Consider the following 17,702-nt stretch of genomic DNA (forward strand, 5'->3'; position numbering starts at 1 on the left):
GTAATTAGTATTACAAGAAGGTTTTCCGTAAGCAATAATAACAACAACAGCATTGATTTATATAGCATGTTGTAACCTTTGCAGTACACAATTCAACAAAAGACAATAGAACACCAACACACACACACAAAAAAAAGAAAAAAAGAAAAAAATAATCTAAAACAAACATTTATGGCCGTTAACGACTGATTTTGAATTTAATTTTGTGCTGATTGCCGTTAATACTCATTTACATACTTACAATCTTAGTAAATCACCTGCAAAACAGTCTCCAGCCCAACACACAGTAGTTTGGAATACCCACCCAATTTATCATTAATTATCTGGGATCTTAGTAAATCTGTCCCTCAGTGTCTCGAAAGTGAAGAACAAAATCAAAATCCGCCCACAGATGAGGAGGCAGGCACTGAGAGACACGAGCACTGTGGTCACATGATAACATTTTCTCATTCCAGTCAAAGTTAGAGTCTAAACACACATCAAAAGTTGCTTTTTCAACTACAGCTGAAGATTTCTATATCAGCAATATCAACCTGGTCTCACAGCAAGTCGTGAATCAGCTGCACAAAATATACATTGATCTATTGGTTTGTGATATTGTGATGAAAAGCACCTCATTTTCATCATGGCAGCACAAATTCATTCTAATTTATTCCGTGATGGCTATGGTTATGGTGAGGGTGGGGGAAAGGAGTAGGGTTAGGTTATGGTTAAGGTTAGGGTTGGGGGTAGGAGTAGGGTTAGTAATAATGAGTAAAAAAAACCTGTCACGGAAATTTGACTTCGTGACGGGAGCACGAAACAAAAAAATGAGACTGGGCTGGCAACATTTCTGCATCACACATACAAACACACATATATATATATATATATATATATATATATAATTATATATATATATATATATATATATATATATATATACACAACCCCTGGCAAAAATTATGGAATCACCGGCCTCGGAGGATGTTCATTCAGTTGTTTAATTTTGTAGAAAAAAAGCAGATCACAGACATGACACAAAACTAAAGTCATTTCAAATGGCAACTTTCTGGCTTTAAGAAACACTATAAGAAATCAGGAAAAAAATTGTGGCAGTCAGTAACGGTTACTTTTTTAGACCAAGCAGAGGGAAAAAAATATGGACTCACTCAGTTCTGAGGAAAAAAGTATGGAATCACCCTGTAAATTTTCATCCACAAAACTAACACCTGCATCAAATCAGATCTGCTCATTAGTCTGCATCTAAAAAGGAGTGATCACACCTTGGAGAGCTGTTGCACCAAGTGGACTGACATGAATCATGGCTCCAACACAAGGGATGTCAATTGAAACAAAGGAGAGGATTATCAAACTCTTAAAAGAGGGTAAATCATCACGCAATGTTGCAAAAGATGTTGGTTGTTTACAGTCAGCTGTGTCTAAACTCTGGACCAAATACAAACAACATGGGAAGGTTGTTAAAGGCAAACATACTGGTAGACCAAGGAAGACATCAAAGCGTCAAGACAGAAAACTTAAAGCAATATGTCTCAAAAATCGAAAATGCACAACAAAACAAATGAGGAAACTGGAGTCAACGTCTGTGACTGAACTGTAAGAAACCGCCTAAAGGAAATGGGATTTACATACAGAAAAGCTAAACGAAAGCCATCAACACCTAAACAGAAAAAACAGGGTTACAATGGGCTAAGGAAAATCAATCGTGGACTGTGGATGACTTGTGATTTGGCGCTAATAAATAAAATTGATTTGCTTTGGATGAAAGTCATATTCAGTGATGAATCTCGAATCTGCATTGGGCAAGGTGATGATGCTGGAACTTTTGTTTGGTGCCGTTCCAATGACATTTATAAAGATGACTGCCTTAAGAGAACATGTAAATTTCCACAGTCATTGAAATGGGGCTGCATGTCAGGTAAATGCACTGGGGAGATGGCTGTCATTCATCAATAAATGCACAAGTTTACGTTGATATTTTGGACACTTTTCTTATCCCATCAATTGAAAGGATGTTTGGGGATGATGAAATCATTTTTCAAGATGATAATGCATCTTGCCATAGAGCAAAAACTGTGAAAACATTCCTTGCAAAAAGACACACAGGGTCAATGTCATGGCCTGCAAATAGTCCGGATCTTAATCCAATTGAAAATCTTTGGTGGAAGTTGAAGAAAATGGTCCATGACAAGGCTCCAACCTGCAAAGCTGATCTGGCAACAGCAATCAGAGAAAGTTGGAGCCAGATTGATGAAGAGTACTGTTTGTCACTCATTAAGTCCATGCCTCAGAGACTGCAAGCTGTTATAAAAGCTAGAGGTGGTGCAACAAAATACTAGTGATGTGTTGGAGCGTTCTTTTGTTTTTCATGATTCCATAATTTTTTCCTCAGAATTGAGTGATTCCATATTTTTTTCCCTCTGCTTGGTCTAAAAAGTAACCGTTACTGACTGCCACAATTTTTTTTCCTGATTTCTTATAGTGTTTCTTAAAGCCAGAAAGTTGCCATTTGAAATGACTTTAGTTTTGTGTCATGCCTGTGATCTGCTTTTTTTCTACAAAATTAAACAACTGAATAAACATCCTCCGAGGCCGGTGATTCCATAATTTTTGCCAGGGGTTGTATTTGAACACCCTGCAGTTTTGCAAGTTCTCCAACTTAGAAATCATGGAGGGGTCTGAAATTTTCATCTTAGGTGCATGTCCACTCTGAGAGACATAATCAAAAAAAAAAAAAAATCCGGAAATCACACTGTTTGATTTTTTAATAATTTATTTGTACGTTACTGCTGCAAATAAGTATTTAAACACCTACCAACCAGCAAGAATTCTGGCTCTCACAGACCTGTTAATTTTTCTTTAAGAAGCCGTCTTATTCTGCACTCTTCTGGACTACAGGACAACAGGCAAGCAGCTTGGTAGAAGACAACAACTGTAATGATTGTTTATTAGTGGAAGAAACACGAGATGACTGTCAGTCTCCCTCGGTCTGGGATTCCATGCAAGATCTCACTTTGTGGGGTAAGGATGATTCTGAGAAAGCTCAGAACTACACAGGAGGACCTGGTCAATGACCTGAAGACAGCTGGGACCACAGTCACAAAGATTACATTAGTAACACATGATGCTGTCATGGTTTAAAATCATGCAGGGCAGCAAGGTCCCCCTACTCAAGTCAGCACATGTCCAGGCCCGTTTGAAGTTCACCAGTGACCATCTGGATGATCCAGAGGAGGCATGGGCTTTTTGGAATCAACTCCACTTACCATGTTTAGAGGATGAGAACAACCCCAAGAAAACCATCCCAACCGTGAAGCATGGGGATGGAAACATCATACTCTGGGGGTGCTCTTCTGCAAAGGGGACAGGACGACTGCACTGTATTGAAGGGAGGATGGATGGGGTCATGTATTGCGAGATTTTGGCAAACAACCTCCTTCCTTCAGTAAGAGCATTGAAGATGGGTCATGGCTGGGTCTTCCAGCATGACAATGACCCCAAACACACAGCCAGGGCAACTAAGGAGGGGCTCCGTAAGAAGCATTTCAAGGTCCTGGAGTGGCCTGGCCAGTCTCCAGACCTGAACTCAATAGAACATCTTTGGAGGGAGCTGAAACTCCAAACCTGAAAGATCTAGAGAAGATCTGTATGGAGGAGTGGACCAAAATCCCTGCTGCAGTGTGTGCAAACCTGGTGAAAAGCTGCAGGAAACGCTTAACCTCTGTAATTGCAAGCAAAGGCTACTGTACCAATTATTAACATTCATTTTCACAGGTGTCAAATACTTATTTGCAGCAGTAACATACAAATAAATGATTAAAAAAATCATACATTGTGATTTCCGGATTTTTTTTTTTTTTTTTAGATTATGCCTCTCACAGTGGACATGCACCTAAGATGAAATTTGCAGACCCCTCCATGATTTCTAAGTGGGAGAACTTGCAGAATTGCAGGGTGTTCAATCACAACACCGGTCATGTCAAGGTCATAGGATAAAGGTCAAGGTCAAATTTGAGGTCATAGTGTAAAATACATTAATGATCATATGTCAGTAACTACAAACACTAAAACAATTTTAGCATAGACATCTACTTTCCTGGGGATAACAAATGTATCAGACCTCTGATGTTAATTATGTCACATAAAAACAAACAAACTGACATATTCATGAATTTGACCTTCATGAATGATGTCATAAAGCATGTGCACACTCCCATTCAACTGCTTCAGCTTCTCACACATGTAAGCTGAATCTTCATATTATGATAATGTTGAATTGATGCAGCTGCTGCAACTTTTCAGCTGGCGACAGCGATGCCCTGCAATCGTCTGGATGCCTTGTTCAAAGCTACAAAACCAAAAAGTGACTTTAATTGTCCTATTGTGGAAATATCGCAATATTAACTGAATCTCATCAGTTATAGTTCCCTATAGGTGCTAATTATGTTTGCATCAGCACTTCCTTAGAGTTTGGAGGAAGTTTGCATACAGTAAATGATTCAGGTCAGCACCTTTAACAGTTGTTTTTTTTTTTTAGCTATTACTTCTTGTACCTATGCACCAGCCAGTAATGAATTATTAATACAAATATAAATCGTACAATGTTATTGTACGTCAGCTTCCTGTGGGTAAATAACGATATGAAAAGCCACGTTTTCAGACATTACCGGCCCCACACACTCCCACTAACTCTCAGGTGTACGTGGAGTGTCTGAACTTTTTTCTGTCAGAATGTGAAGAGGCTGGAAAACTCTTGCAAACTTTTCCAACTCACTCGCCTGCAATGATGTGCACGCCAGCCGATCGTTAGTATTATTAATAATTCTTAGGATGAAAACTGGTACTTTTTTGATGATTACAGGAACTCTTCAGTACCGTGTGCATAAGTGAAATACAGCCATGCTCATGAGTATTATCTGACCTGCACATTTCAATGTTTGGTGCCTGCCAACTTTGTGTTAGCTGAACACACATGATTGAGTTCATTAGTTTGGAGGAGGGTTGGTGACCACAGGTCCAAATATTTTTCATTCTGAGGCTTACATTTGTCACAGCCCTGTGACACTAGTTGGCTATAGAGGAAGCACTCCTTCTTATCAGTATAGCAATGAATTTAGAAATGCACTTTCTGGAAGAATAGGACACAGTGTTGTTCAACTTGTTTGGCAGTGAATAGCATTCCATTCAAGAATAGGGATATGATCACTCACATTTACAAAATAAGAGGTAACACTTTATATTAACTGCACGCTATAAAGCATTAGAAAGCACTTATAAAGTGTAAGTAATTGCTTAAAGCCTCGGTCCCACCGAGTGAAGAAGGAGTGAAGAAGGAGCCATGCACCTTTTTTGTTTTTGTTTCGTGAACTATCGTGGCATTTAGGCTCAGGTGGCTCTTAGAGGCTTATCTTCAGTTAATGGCTCCTCTCTGAGCGTGGCGCTAATTTCAAGATGTTCAAAATTTAGCAACAACAGCGTGGCGCAGTTGTGTTCGAGTTACTGCGACAGCTTAGAGGCATTTGCGTGGTGCTTACGAGTCTGCTAAAAGTCCATTATCCGCGCCTGGCACCTTCGCAGGACCTGAGAGGCTATTTTTGGAGCGGCTCCTCCTCTTGCGCACACAATTGCACCTGCTCTGTGCGCTGGACTAATATATTTTGTAGTGGATTAATCATTTTCTGACAAACCTTGGATGTTGAAAACACTTCTAATCACTTCTGGCATCACCGAGGACTGTTTCATCTGGACACTTTTTTCCTCTCTTTCCTGCTCCATGTGGGATGTATTTTGAGCAGCTTAAGGTAATTATTTTTAATGTTTTTATAGCTTGATAAAACAGTTCCTTGCTATAAAAGTATGGCTGTATGTTGATGTCTGTTGTATGTAAAAGTATGCTGATTTAATATCTTGTTAATGGATCACTGTGTGTGCACACTGAGGCAAGACCTGAGAGGCTATTTTTGGAGCGGTCTCCTCTTTGTGCACCAAATTCCACCTGCTCTGTGCGCTGGACTCTATATAAAAAATTATTTTGTAGCGGATTAATCATTTTCTGTCAAACCTTGGATGCCGAAAATACCTGTAATCACTTCTGGAATTAATGTATCACATGAGCTCCGCTGTGTGTGCGCACTGACGCACTGAGGCAGTAGTGACTCCTCATCACGCTTCAAACGAGCATTTAGGCAGAACACCAGCTCACAAAAGAGTGATATTTCAGTCAATATTGGACGAACACAAAGTTAAAATTTGGGTGACTGCGTGAAAGTGTATGTGTGTTTAAAGCCATGGAAGTTAATAACTCCAGTGGAGCAGCTAAGAGCAGGAGCTGTGCAGCAACACAGGTGGAGAGCGCGCAAAAGACCGATTTTGAAGACATAACACAAAGTTAAAAGTTGTATCATGGTGACTTGTAAGCTGCAGAAGAAATAAAGAAATATATATTGAAAATGATCCACAGGTGTATATAATAAACGGCCACCTCATTCTATATGCAGAACAGCACCGCGCGCAAAAGAGCGCTTTTGCAGAAATAACAGACGAACACAAAGTCAAAAGTGGAATCACGCTGTAAAAATGATTGTGCTTAAAGCCAGGGAAAAAAATAAAGCCAGCAAGCCACAGATGGAACAGAAGCCAGAAAGAGCAGAGAGGCGGCTGTCCATGAAAGGACAACAGCACGCACGCAAAAGAGCGCTTTTGCAGAAATAAACGGACAAACATAAAGTTTTGTGTGTTTAAAGCCGCAAAAAAAAAAAAAAAAAAAAAGCCAGAGAGCTGCGGAGCCAGCGAGGAGCACAGAGGCAGCTCTCCAGGAACCCATGGTTCAGGTCTAGCTGGTCTGGTGCATTACAGGTAGACTGCAGCCTGGCGCACAGCGCACAACTGCGTAACTGTGATGGAGTGTCTATTGTTGGACTGCGTTAAAAAAAGGACATCTTTAAATGCTGCTGTGAATCTGTGAATTGAAAACCCACACTTTGAAGGGACCAGGTGTGGGAGGGCTGGAGGTTTGGACCAAACTCATGCCTAAACGTGCGCCAACATGGCGTTATCATGGCGCTATCATGGCACTACGTGGCTTTGTGTGGCTGATGTGAGCCATTCGAGACTGTAATGACAGGTCGGTCGTGGCTCACTAGAGGCTGCTATGCGGCACATGTGGGGTACAGAGAGGCACATAGTGGCACCTTCATAGTGGATACATGTTAAGATGAAAACGTGGGTCATTCTTCAAATAATCACCCCACACCCATGCGTGGCTCTTTCTTCAGCCTTCATTATTCGGTGGGACCGAGGCTTAAGTAACTACTTGTAAAACATTTACAAAGCATTCTTTTTTATTAGCTACTCATTGGTAAGAACATAAATAGATGGCTTAATAATTATTAATAACAAAATATATAATGTCTTTATAAAACATTTATAAATATTTTTTTAATTCTCTATAAACCATTCAAGAAAAGCTGATCATTAATAGTCTACCATTTACAAACATAAAATCAGACACTGTTCATTAGTGATAAAAATACTTTACAAACGATATTTTTTATTGTCTTTAGTTTTTTTCCTCACAAATTATTAAGCATTCTTTTTTTAGCTACTCATTGGTAAGAACATAAATAGATGGCTTAATAATTATTAATAACAAAATATGCAATGTCTTTATAAAACATTTATGATTTTTAAATTCTCTATAAAACATTTAAGAGTCCCACAATAATTACTTCTCTTGGCACCTATTATTTGGTCATCATATTCCTCTTCTGTTCTTTTAGCTGCTACCTGCTCTCTGCTCTCTAATTCTTTCCTCTTTTCCTTTTTAGCTCTCTCAAATACTGTACCTCCGGTTATGGAGGTCCTCATATTGAGTTTTTTCCCAGTGTCATCTTTTTTTTTAAACTTTTAGTATTATTTATTTATTTATTTATTATTTATTAGTGCTTATTTTTATTCAGTTTCTTAATTTTAATTTTTAGCACCGATATTTTATTTACTTTATGTTTTATTAATTACATTTCTTAATTTTAAGCACCAATCGTTTCAAGGAATATAAACCTATTTTTTCAAAGCAAATAAGATGTGATTTTAGTTACCTCACCGACATATGGCTGCAACACCAACTGCAGATGATACTATATCACCGACAGATGGCAGCATCCAACAAATTGTTCAACAAATTAAGATGGCAAGGAAGACGTCCTACAACACTTCCTGTTTCTGTTATCATTGTCGACGAAGGTCCGAGGGGAAAGATTAGAATAAAAAAAACTGGTTTTAACCATTTTTCGGACAGTATGGATTAATGTTGCTTAATCACTGGCATTCTCACTACACTTCCAGCAGATACTTCACTGAAAACAATGGTTAATCGGCTATGTGCGTGTTAGTGAAAGCTAGGCTAAAGCTGCATTGGCTAACCATTGTTGTACCAAATCTGACTGCTTAACGTATTCTAAGGTTGAAATCATCAAGCGGACACTTTATTTCTGTCTGAGAGGTTACCCGCTTGATCAATATGAATTTATATCATCGGAAGTAAAACCTCATTAGTTTTTAAATACCAGTTAGCCGATTAGCCGCTATCGCTTAGCGGCTAATGGTGAACCGTTCTGAGCCCACGTTTAGCTATCGGTTAGCAACTAATGGCGCAATTACTCTAAAATCAGTATCACCTCCTAACCGAACACTTTAACATTTCGCGAATGAACCCACACTCCTTGTCTAATACTGCTGTGCCAATTCCTAAAAACAAAATATGCGTTAAGTATTTATGAATGGATATATAAAAGTGAATTGGCCAACTGTGACTCTGCTTAACACATATAAATAGCATCTACAAACAGTTATAATGCAAATTTAACCTTCACTTTAATTACTATCACACGAAATACTTTACTAACAGCTTGTAAAGGCTTCATAATAGTATTTTTAAGTTTACTAACGCATTGATAATCATTTATAAATGGACAAATAAAAGTGAATTGGTCAACTGTTTGACATTGTGATTAAAATATATATTAAGTATACAAATGAGTTATAAAACAAATTTAACCTTCACTTTAGTTAAGCTCACACCAAATACTTTACTAACAGTTTGTAAAGGCTTTATAATAGTATTTTTAAGTATTTTCTAATGCATTGATAAGCATTTATAAATGGACATATAAAAGTGAATTGGTCAGCTGTTTGAGATTGTGATTAAAATATATTTTAAGCATATACAAATGAGTTATAAAAAAATTCCTACTCTTTAAAACTGCATACTTATAGTGATGGGGAAAGAGACTTGAGCTTTGTACATTATTAACAAATGGTACATAAAGGATACATTGAGCATCATCTAATGGTTCATTAATGCTTAGTAAAGGCTTAATAATTTGTGAGGAGAAAATGTAAAGACAATAAAAATGATTTGTAAAGTATTTTTATCACTAATGAATAGTGTCTGATTTTACATTTGTAAAAGATGGACTATTAATGATCAACTTTTCTTAAATGGTTTATAGCGAATTAAAAAAACATTTGTAAATGTTTTATAAAGACATTACATATTTTGTTATTAATAATTATTAAGCCATCTATTTATGTTCTTACCAATGAGTAACTAATAAAAAAAAGCTTTGTAAATGTTTTACAAGTAGTTACTTAAACATTTACTTACACTTTATAAATGCTTTACTAATGCTTTATAGCGTGTAGTTAATATAAAGTGTTACCAAAAAAACAATTATTGCTGCCAATATGGAAAACCCATTTGACTGTATGTTGTACAAAAAAGTAGAAAAGTTTCTCGTAATAACCAGATTCCCAAACATGGAATGTACCATTAAAATGGCATATTGTAACAACAATGTGGTGCCTTTGACAACTGATCTACTGTAATTAGTTTTGTCATTATACATACAGTGTGTCACTAGGCATTGGTGTCTTAAATTGTTGGAAAAGTTCTGATTTGTATTTCTTTCTATGTGGATTCATATTTTCAAAGCTGATGTTTCAGATCTTTCAGGAATGTGGCTATCCTAGATCACCAATGCTATCAGCAAGGAAAAGTGCAACTGTCAATCACTTTTGTCCAGTGCATTGGTATCGAAGTTCAGTACCAAAACAATACCAAAATTTAAATAATGTGACAATGCTGATTTTTGTGAAGTAGCATTGGTACTACAAGTATGGAGTGTTATATTCTTCCAGAACTGTTGGGGACAGTATTTATACCTTCAAATATGCTAGTCTGCTGCTTAATGGCAAAGAGGAAGAATGGAAAAAAAAAACTGCAAGTATTTTGCTTTCGAAGCAGATTGCCAAGAACAAATATTAATTTACAAAAGCAAAATGGTCAACAGTGCAACTGTACAATTCCAATGAAACAAGGGAACACCACAAATTAGCAAAACATTTAGAAGACAGGCATCCAGATCTGTTCAAGAAATTAAGGTAAGTGTGGCTTCATGTTACCAACATATCTAACTTCTTACTCTTCTTCTTCACCTTATTATGAATGATACAATTATTTTGTTTGAGAGACCCAATATAGGCTAAGTCAGGTGCGCAATCAATTGTCTCATTAGGTTAGTTAATTTTGTAGGGCAGTCCTCAAAAGCTGAGTAGGGGTACGCAAGCTGTCGCAGCCCACTGAGCTATCGCAGTGTGCAGTTTTCACAGGGTGGCACTATTCTGTACTTTCACTCGCAGGGAGTCGCAATCCTGGATTTTGAACTGTCCACAGTTGCTGAGGCGATAAGGCTCCTTCCAAAATGGTCACAGAGGTGTCGCTGCTGTCATGTGCCCCTCTGAAAGTACTCGCTGGGACTCCGAACATCAGGAAATTTGTGAACTGTGGGAGGGGTGAGCCACACACACACAAGCTTCTGGGGAGCATGCCAAAATAGCGGAGGTGATTGGAGAGGAATAGCCACTTCTGGAACACAGAAGTGACTATTCCTCTCTTGGGCACAGCACTGTGTTGTTTTTAATCTTTTTTTTTATCTGGAACACTCTTTCTGTCTCTCTGGTCTTTGATGGCAAGCTCCGGACTTGTTTAATGTGCTCATTGTGAGTACAATGCACAATCATTGAGGAAATTTGATAATATGCTTTCATTAACCAGCACACTTTGTTCATATCCAGCTCTCCCGCAGTGTGCATATGTGAATGAATGAATGAATTAAACAGCACATACAGACTCAAAATAACAAAGTGAACTCACAAAGAAAACAATTCAATCCAACAACGCACCCATAGGGCCCGAAAGGCTGTACTAAGCAAAAGCTTATAAATACCCAAAAAAGCCAAAAAAGTAAAAATGTATACATATGTATTAAAATATACATATACCCCTGATACTAATACAAAGATATAACTTAATCACTGAACTAAAATTTAAAAATGCAAACATGCAAACAGCAGTGAAACCTGCACAAACCCCCAATAAACAAAATCGATAAGCCTAATTCAGCACACCATAAGAAGTAATTAGATGATTTTTGTAGAGCTTTTTAAAGCCAACCAAGTTACCAGAGTGATTTTGTGTTATCCAGACACAATTTGCAAATTTTAACATCTTAACAGAAACACAATGATTTTTTACAGCAGTTCGAATCTTTGATTTTTAAAATAATAATGTTCCTTGCAAATTAAACTGGAGTGCCTTATTTGAACAGGTCCTGGACATATTGTGGTAAATGTTATTTTTTTTTACTTTAAACATAATTTGTATAATGCTACAATCAATCAGGTCCCAAATTTTGAAATATGTAAACAGACAAACAATGGATTTATAGGCTCACGATATGGTTTATTACTAATAATTTTATGGCTTTCTTTAAATATGTGTCTTTAAGGGCCCTTCACACCATAGTGCGAAGTTTGGGGCGAAGTGCACACGAAGCAGGGATTGTATACAACACGTGTAGAATTGTACCTGCCTCTAACGTCTCATACACCTGTTGCAATGACTATTTGCGCACACCAGTGGTTGAAAGAGTGTGCGCTCGAACCATCTCGAGGCATCACACCCTCTCACGCACAACATCTAAACCCCGCTCGCATGGCACTTAGAAATGTGTGGCCAATCGTACTGTTGGCACGACAACAGACTGCAGACAATCAATGTTGTACCCACGAGTGTGACTTTGCAAACACACACACTGACACGTGGGTGTGTGTGCTCCACTGACAGGAAGTGTGGCTTCCGACAGAAGCAGCTGTGGAGATCTGTCATTCCACCTACTGTGTTTTACAGACATGGACTAACAACTGTCCACTGTGAGGTGCGTCTGTCTGATTTCTGTATTACGTGGACATAAATAAAAACATATGTCGCTGTGGCGACAAGCCGCAGCGAGCGAGCACATGCCCGGAGCAGACACTGACAGCCTGCCAGGTTGAAACGGACGATCACATCAGAACACACACGGGTGATTCTGACCATCACGTGACCCACGTGAGCTCTGTTCCACATGACGCGGTGTCTGTGCTGCGGCGTGTCATCCACAAGACACGCGTGTCGGCCAGAACATGTGCGCAGGGGCGACTGGATGCATCAGACCAGTAGATGTGAACATGATCAGAGCACACTGCTTCTCATTCATGTCATTTCATGACTGTATGTCTGTGATCATGGGTCATCACCAGAGGAACATACAGATCATATTTGTATTGGCCCCGCTTGATATATGCTGTGTTTTATATGGTGTGGGATTTTATTTATTTAATACTCCATGTCCTTCCTGATATGAGCAGATTCCTGTAGCTTTCAAAGGACAGCTCTGTACGCAGAGTGGTAAAGTTTCTGACTGGCAATCAGAGCTTTGGAAGGCACAGGTTTGAGTCCCGTGGGATTTTTTATTTTTTTTATTCCACATAAGCCGTATGTGATGTGTCCCACAGGTACCAGCTGGTTTTTATTTTTATTTATTCCACCTAAACACCACGATGTGGTGCACCTCGCACTGTTCTTGCTTGAAAGACACAGTCACGTGCACAAACTCTCGCACCGGGATCATGCATGCCTGCCCATCAGTGCTATGTTTCGTGGTGCGCTAATTTGAACTAATTTGCGCTGTTTCGCCATATTTGACCAAACTGTGCACAATGTGTGAAGGGGCCCTACAGTGGGAAAATCTTTCTGCTAAATGCTGTGCTGTGGAAATGTGATGTCATTTGTCCATCAGAGCCACAATGCAGGAGGATGGAGAAGGCAATCTGTGCCGAACATGCAAAGCCACCTCAGATCTGCTGTGCAGACCCAGAGCAAGAAAAAAAGGGGAACAGCCAAAGCGACTTACAATGTTATTGACAAATAAATCAAATCAAATCAAAGTACCCCCCAAGTGCTGCTGGACATCACTGCATCACGGAGAAGATGCCGGACGAGTGCTGCAAGTGGATCTCAGCAAAGGACAAAAGGATCATTTAGCAGGGACTGTACGAGATATAAGAGATCCAGCTGCCAGTGTCCCCATTAGTGAGTCACAAACTTCAAAACTGTCGCTCATTCGTGTGTGTGGTCACTAGTTCACATCTCCAACTACGCTCCAACAATCACGCTCAGTGAGGTAGCACTCTCACTATGTTATACAAGGAGATGAGTGTGGGAAGCCACCAAGACTTGAATTTGGCAATGACAAATTTCATACCTAAACAATATTAATGCGCACTGGATGTATCTCAGAATATTTAAACAGGAACCAAGTAAAATTAAGTCAGAGTTTCAGTGCAGCTAGCACTTACACCAAACTTGGTGGGAAAAAAAACCCTCTACTTGCTTTTTCTATTTTATGTTGCAGGAAATAACTTTTTTCCTAATAGACCTTATCTAAACCCTAACTTTTATTTGACCTCTCTGACATCTATATTTATTTAAATGTGAATCATGTAATTTCACAATTAAACGACTAGTGGCATCAACTACAAAACCTTTGGTATTATGACAACAATGTGACATACTTGCTCATGCAAACTGTGGTAGGAGACTCCCTTGTTGACTAAACAGGTCGCAAAAAATAGCAATGTCCTCCGCATTTGATAATCCATGAGTTGCTAAAACGTTTTCCTGACTGCTCTGACATCAGAATGTAATACAAAGGGTCTGTGACAATGTGTTCTGTAGTAATACCTTGGAATGCGACCAAAACTAATGTATTTTCTATTATACCAAATATCAATAAAAACAAGAAATAAATTGATCCATCTCAGTGTATTTTCTTTTGCAGATTAATATTTCAAAGAATTATCTCCATGTGAAAGACTTTTTTATCCAATGACCAGGTTCATATTTTCAACTGAAACCTATCAGAAATTATTAACTCAACTGCAAATGATAGAACAGTGAAGTCTGAGAACATGTTTGGACATTTTACAGCACAAGAGGAATTCTACACAAGAGCTTTTTAAGTTATTATTTCTCGTTTTTGAGATAATGGCTGTGTCTCTCTACATAATTTCAGCTGTGCACGAAACAAATGATCAACTGGGGGAACATGAATATTTTGGTTTCTCGTCGCTTATGCAGCACTTTAGCAGCCTTCCAAAAAAAGTGATGTTTTAACAATAACAGACGACGTCGTGTTTATTATGTTCTACATGTTTGTCAGAGGTGAATCCAAAAATTGGGCACCACTTTGAACAGCGTTGCCTTCAGATCATATTTTAAAACTATTATTTTGAATTACAAAGTGGAATAAAAAAGCACATGACCATTTTTCTTCAGAAACGTTCTGGATGTCTGTCAAGATCCTAGTACGAAAAGGGGCAGGTGATGCAAAAACTAACCAGCTGTATGAAACTGTGGGTCTTCACAGTAGATCTGTTATCATAAACGCACACAAACACGTCTGTCTGTCAGCTGTAATTGACAGGCAATTACTTTATATGTTGTTTGATCTGCTTCTATCAGACAGAAAAATGACAATGAAAAAGTCAAGTTTCCGTTCCGATAATAGCTTCATTCATCCGGCGTTAGTCGCGCAACTGAAATTGTCAAAACTTGTTCTTTTATGATGCAAAGTTTTTGAAGTGGCGATTCATAAAAAATGCCCATTTATGATTCGAAGGCATGTTCTGGGGGTGAAGTCTTGTTTAATAATCAGGATGATTGACGTTATCCTCATTTTCTTCTCCCCGTTTCAGCATCTTTGCAGGATGCAGTCAGAGATCCTTCTGCATGAATGCACAATAACCTCAGTGATAACAAGAGGTGCAAAGGCCAAAAAACAGCATCCGAACAACAACGCCACTGAATCATTCACGTGTCCTTAGAAAGGGAAAAGAGCCTAATTATGAAGAAGTGCGCCAAGCAGAATTAAGAGGCGTTTTATCTTCATTATCGTCCTCGGTTGTAGACTGCCACAGCGGCCACCTTCCACACTGTGACTCATTGTTAAGCACAGAAACCAACATTGCTGACTTGTCCACTTGAAATCCCCCACAGGCGCAATGCCCCATGAGTGAACCCAGATTAAGACACCGGCGAACGAGACAAGCTAATCCTTCAGCGCTCTCCGCACAATCCTGCTTGTTTGGCTATGAGACCGCCGGCTCTCAGGCCGTTCCCTCAGCAATTAGATGATTTCTATCATCATACACACACACACATGCAAACACGCATACATCCACACGCTCATAGCAATTAGCTCGTAGCGAGGCTTACGTGCCCGCCAGCTGCTTGCTGTCACTGTCACTTTCGCTGTTGAATCGACGCTGTCTCATTCTCTGTCTCCCTCTCACGACCTCCATTTCCTTTCAATTAGCTGAGCTGCCAGCAGGATCCTTTGCCTGGATTAAGTTATCCAGAGTTTATCCAGCCGCACTCCGCTGCATTCACAATATTTTGGCTCAGATTAGTCACAGAACCTTTGTAGACAATTAGCTTATGTTCCCGCGGTATAGCTGTCTCGTTTGTGTCCTGTGCTGCTGGAACAATCTTGTCTTATGAAACAAATATGTTGACACCACCTCAACACAAACAGCAGTTGGTGTTTTGGGCTGTTTAAGTGCAGTTCTTAGAGGTTTGTACCTTTTCATAGTATTTAATGTCATACTCCAGTATTACACCGTTGGGCTGGTTTGGCTCGTGCCACAGCAGCGTCACGCTGTTCTGACTGGTGTTCTCTTGACGGATCACTAACACTTCCGAAGGAGCTGCACAACAAATAGAACAAAATACAGTGATCAGACATTACAGACCTTTGCACCAAATGATCCCTTCCCCGGCTTCTCACATTAGGGACAGATTGTATTTTACAGGGTCGAGGTTCATTCTTTTTTCAAATAATAATAACAATAAATGTAACAGATGAACCACTCTTTGTCAATCATCTGTTACATTTTACATTATTGTGGTTCTCATCATAATTTGTTCATTGCTAATAACAATTATTGGCAAACTGCTTAAACACTGAATTATTTCTATACATCAGTTTCAAAATGAATCTTTATAATCTGGAATAGATTTGCTCTATATCTGAGGTAAATTTGTACCAATGTGTATCCCCAGATTACAAAATTAGCAGTTTGCCAACCCCCCCCCCCCAAAAAAAAAGAATTTTATATAATCTCAAATAACTGTACACTGAAGGTTTTGTTGTCAACACAATTATATATAATTGCATACGTTTCTTGTTCTGAACAGAATCTAACCAGCAATTCCTTTTAATTTTATTTATTTATTGTTTATTTAGCAAAAGCTTTTGTTTTAAGTGTCATTCAATCCACATAGCATCTCCAGAGGTTTTTTTTTGTGTGTGTGTGTGTGGGGGGGGGGGGGGGGCAAAATATGATTGAATTTGCACTGGATGTTCTCTGTAAAAATTGGTGCAAATTGCACTTTTTTTATGTCAGCTGCCAATAAAGAGGAGCATATGTTTAAAATAACAGGACAGCTGAAAATGTCATTTTTAAACATGACATAATACACTCAACAAAAATATAAACGCAACACTTTTGGTTTTGCTCCCATTTTGTATGAGATGAACTCAAAGATCTAAAACTTTTTCCACATACACAATATCACCATTTCCCTCAAATATTGTTCACAAACCAGTCTAAATCTGTGATAGTGAGCACTTCTCCTTTGCTGAGATAATCCATCCCACCTCACAGGTGTGCCATACCAAGATACTGATTAGACACCATGATTAGTGCACAGGTGTGCCTTAGACTGCCCATATCCTGACTCATCTGTTTTAGCCAGCTGCTATATAACCTACTCAATTCTGAATGGACATGATATTTCAAAACTCTTGAAATTAATATTCTCATAAATGTGCCATTGTCAAGAACAGTAAGATGTTTAATAAAGGGCAATGCTTGGAATCAACTCGCGTTGAGACACTGTATGCAGTCATTCTGATTTCTGAGCCCTACCTGCCTGGTTTGTTGTTATGTTGACGACAGCATATGGTGACGCTTCATTGCTCAGTTGGGTCACTGCATTAATCGCCAAGATACGGAAGGAGTAGTTTGTGTGCGCCACCAGGTTCAGCACCGTCACCCACGGCTCTGTTAGTCTTGTTTGGTGCGGGACGAACCGGACGGATGCTACACCCATACGCTCCACCATCCCCCCTCCCACATTTCCAGCGCTTGTCCCGCCACCTCCTTTCCCTCCGCCGGTGCCTCCTGGGAAGGACGTACAATCCTCACAGGGGCCTCCTTCTCTGGAACATTTCTGACACAGGACGTTATAAACAGATCAC

At 39.0% G+C, this 17,702-nt stretch overlaps 1 protein-coding gene across 1 annotated transcript in view; it reads right to left on the reverse strand.

Annotated features, from left to right (window-relative positions):
* The window catches only part of epha8 (eph receptor A8), a 517,518-nt gene that overhangs the window by 106,856 nt on the left and 392,960 nt on the right, over positions 1 to 17,702 (reverse strand). The window lies entirely within an intron of this gene.

The sequence above is a fragment of the Thalassophryne amazonica genome, chromosome 3 (assembly GCF_902500255.1).
Source record: "Thalassophryne amazonica chromosome 3, fThaAma1.1, whole genome shotgun sequence".
NCBI classification, from domain to species: Eukaryota; Metazoa; Chordata; class Actinopteri; order Batrachoidiformes; family Batrachoididae; genus Thalassophryne; species Thalassophryne amazonica.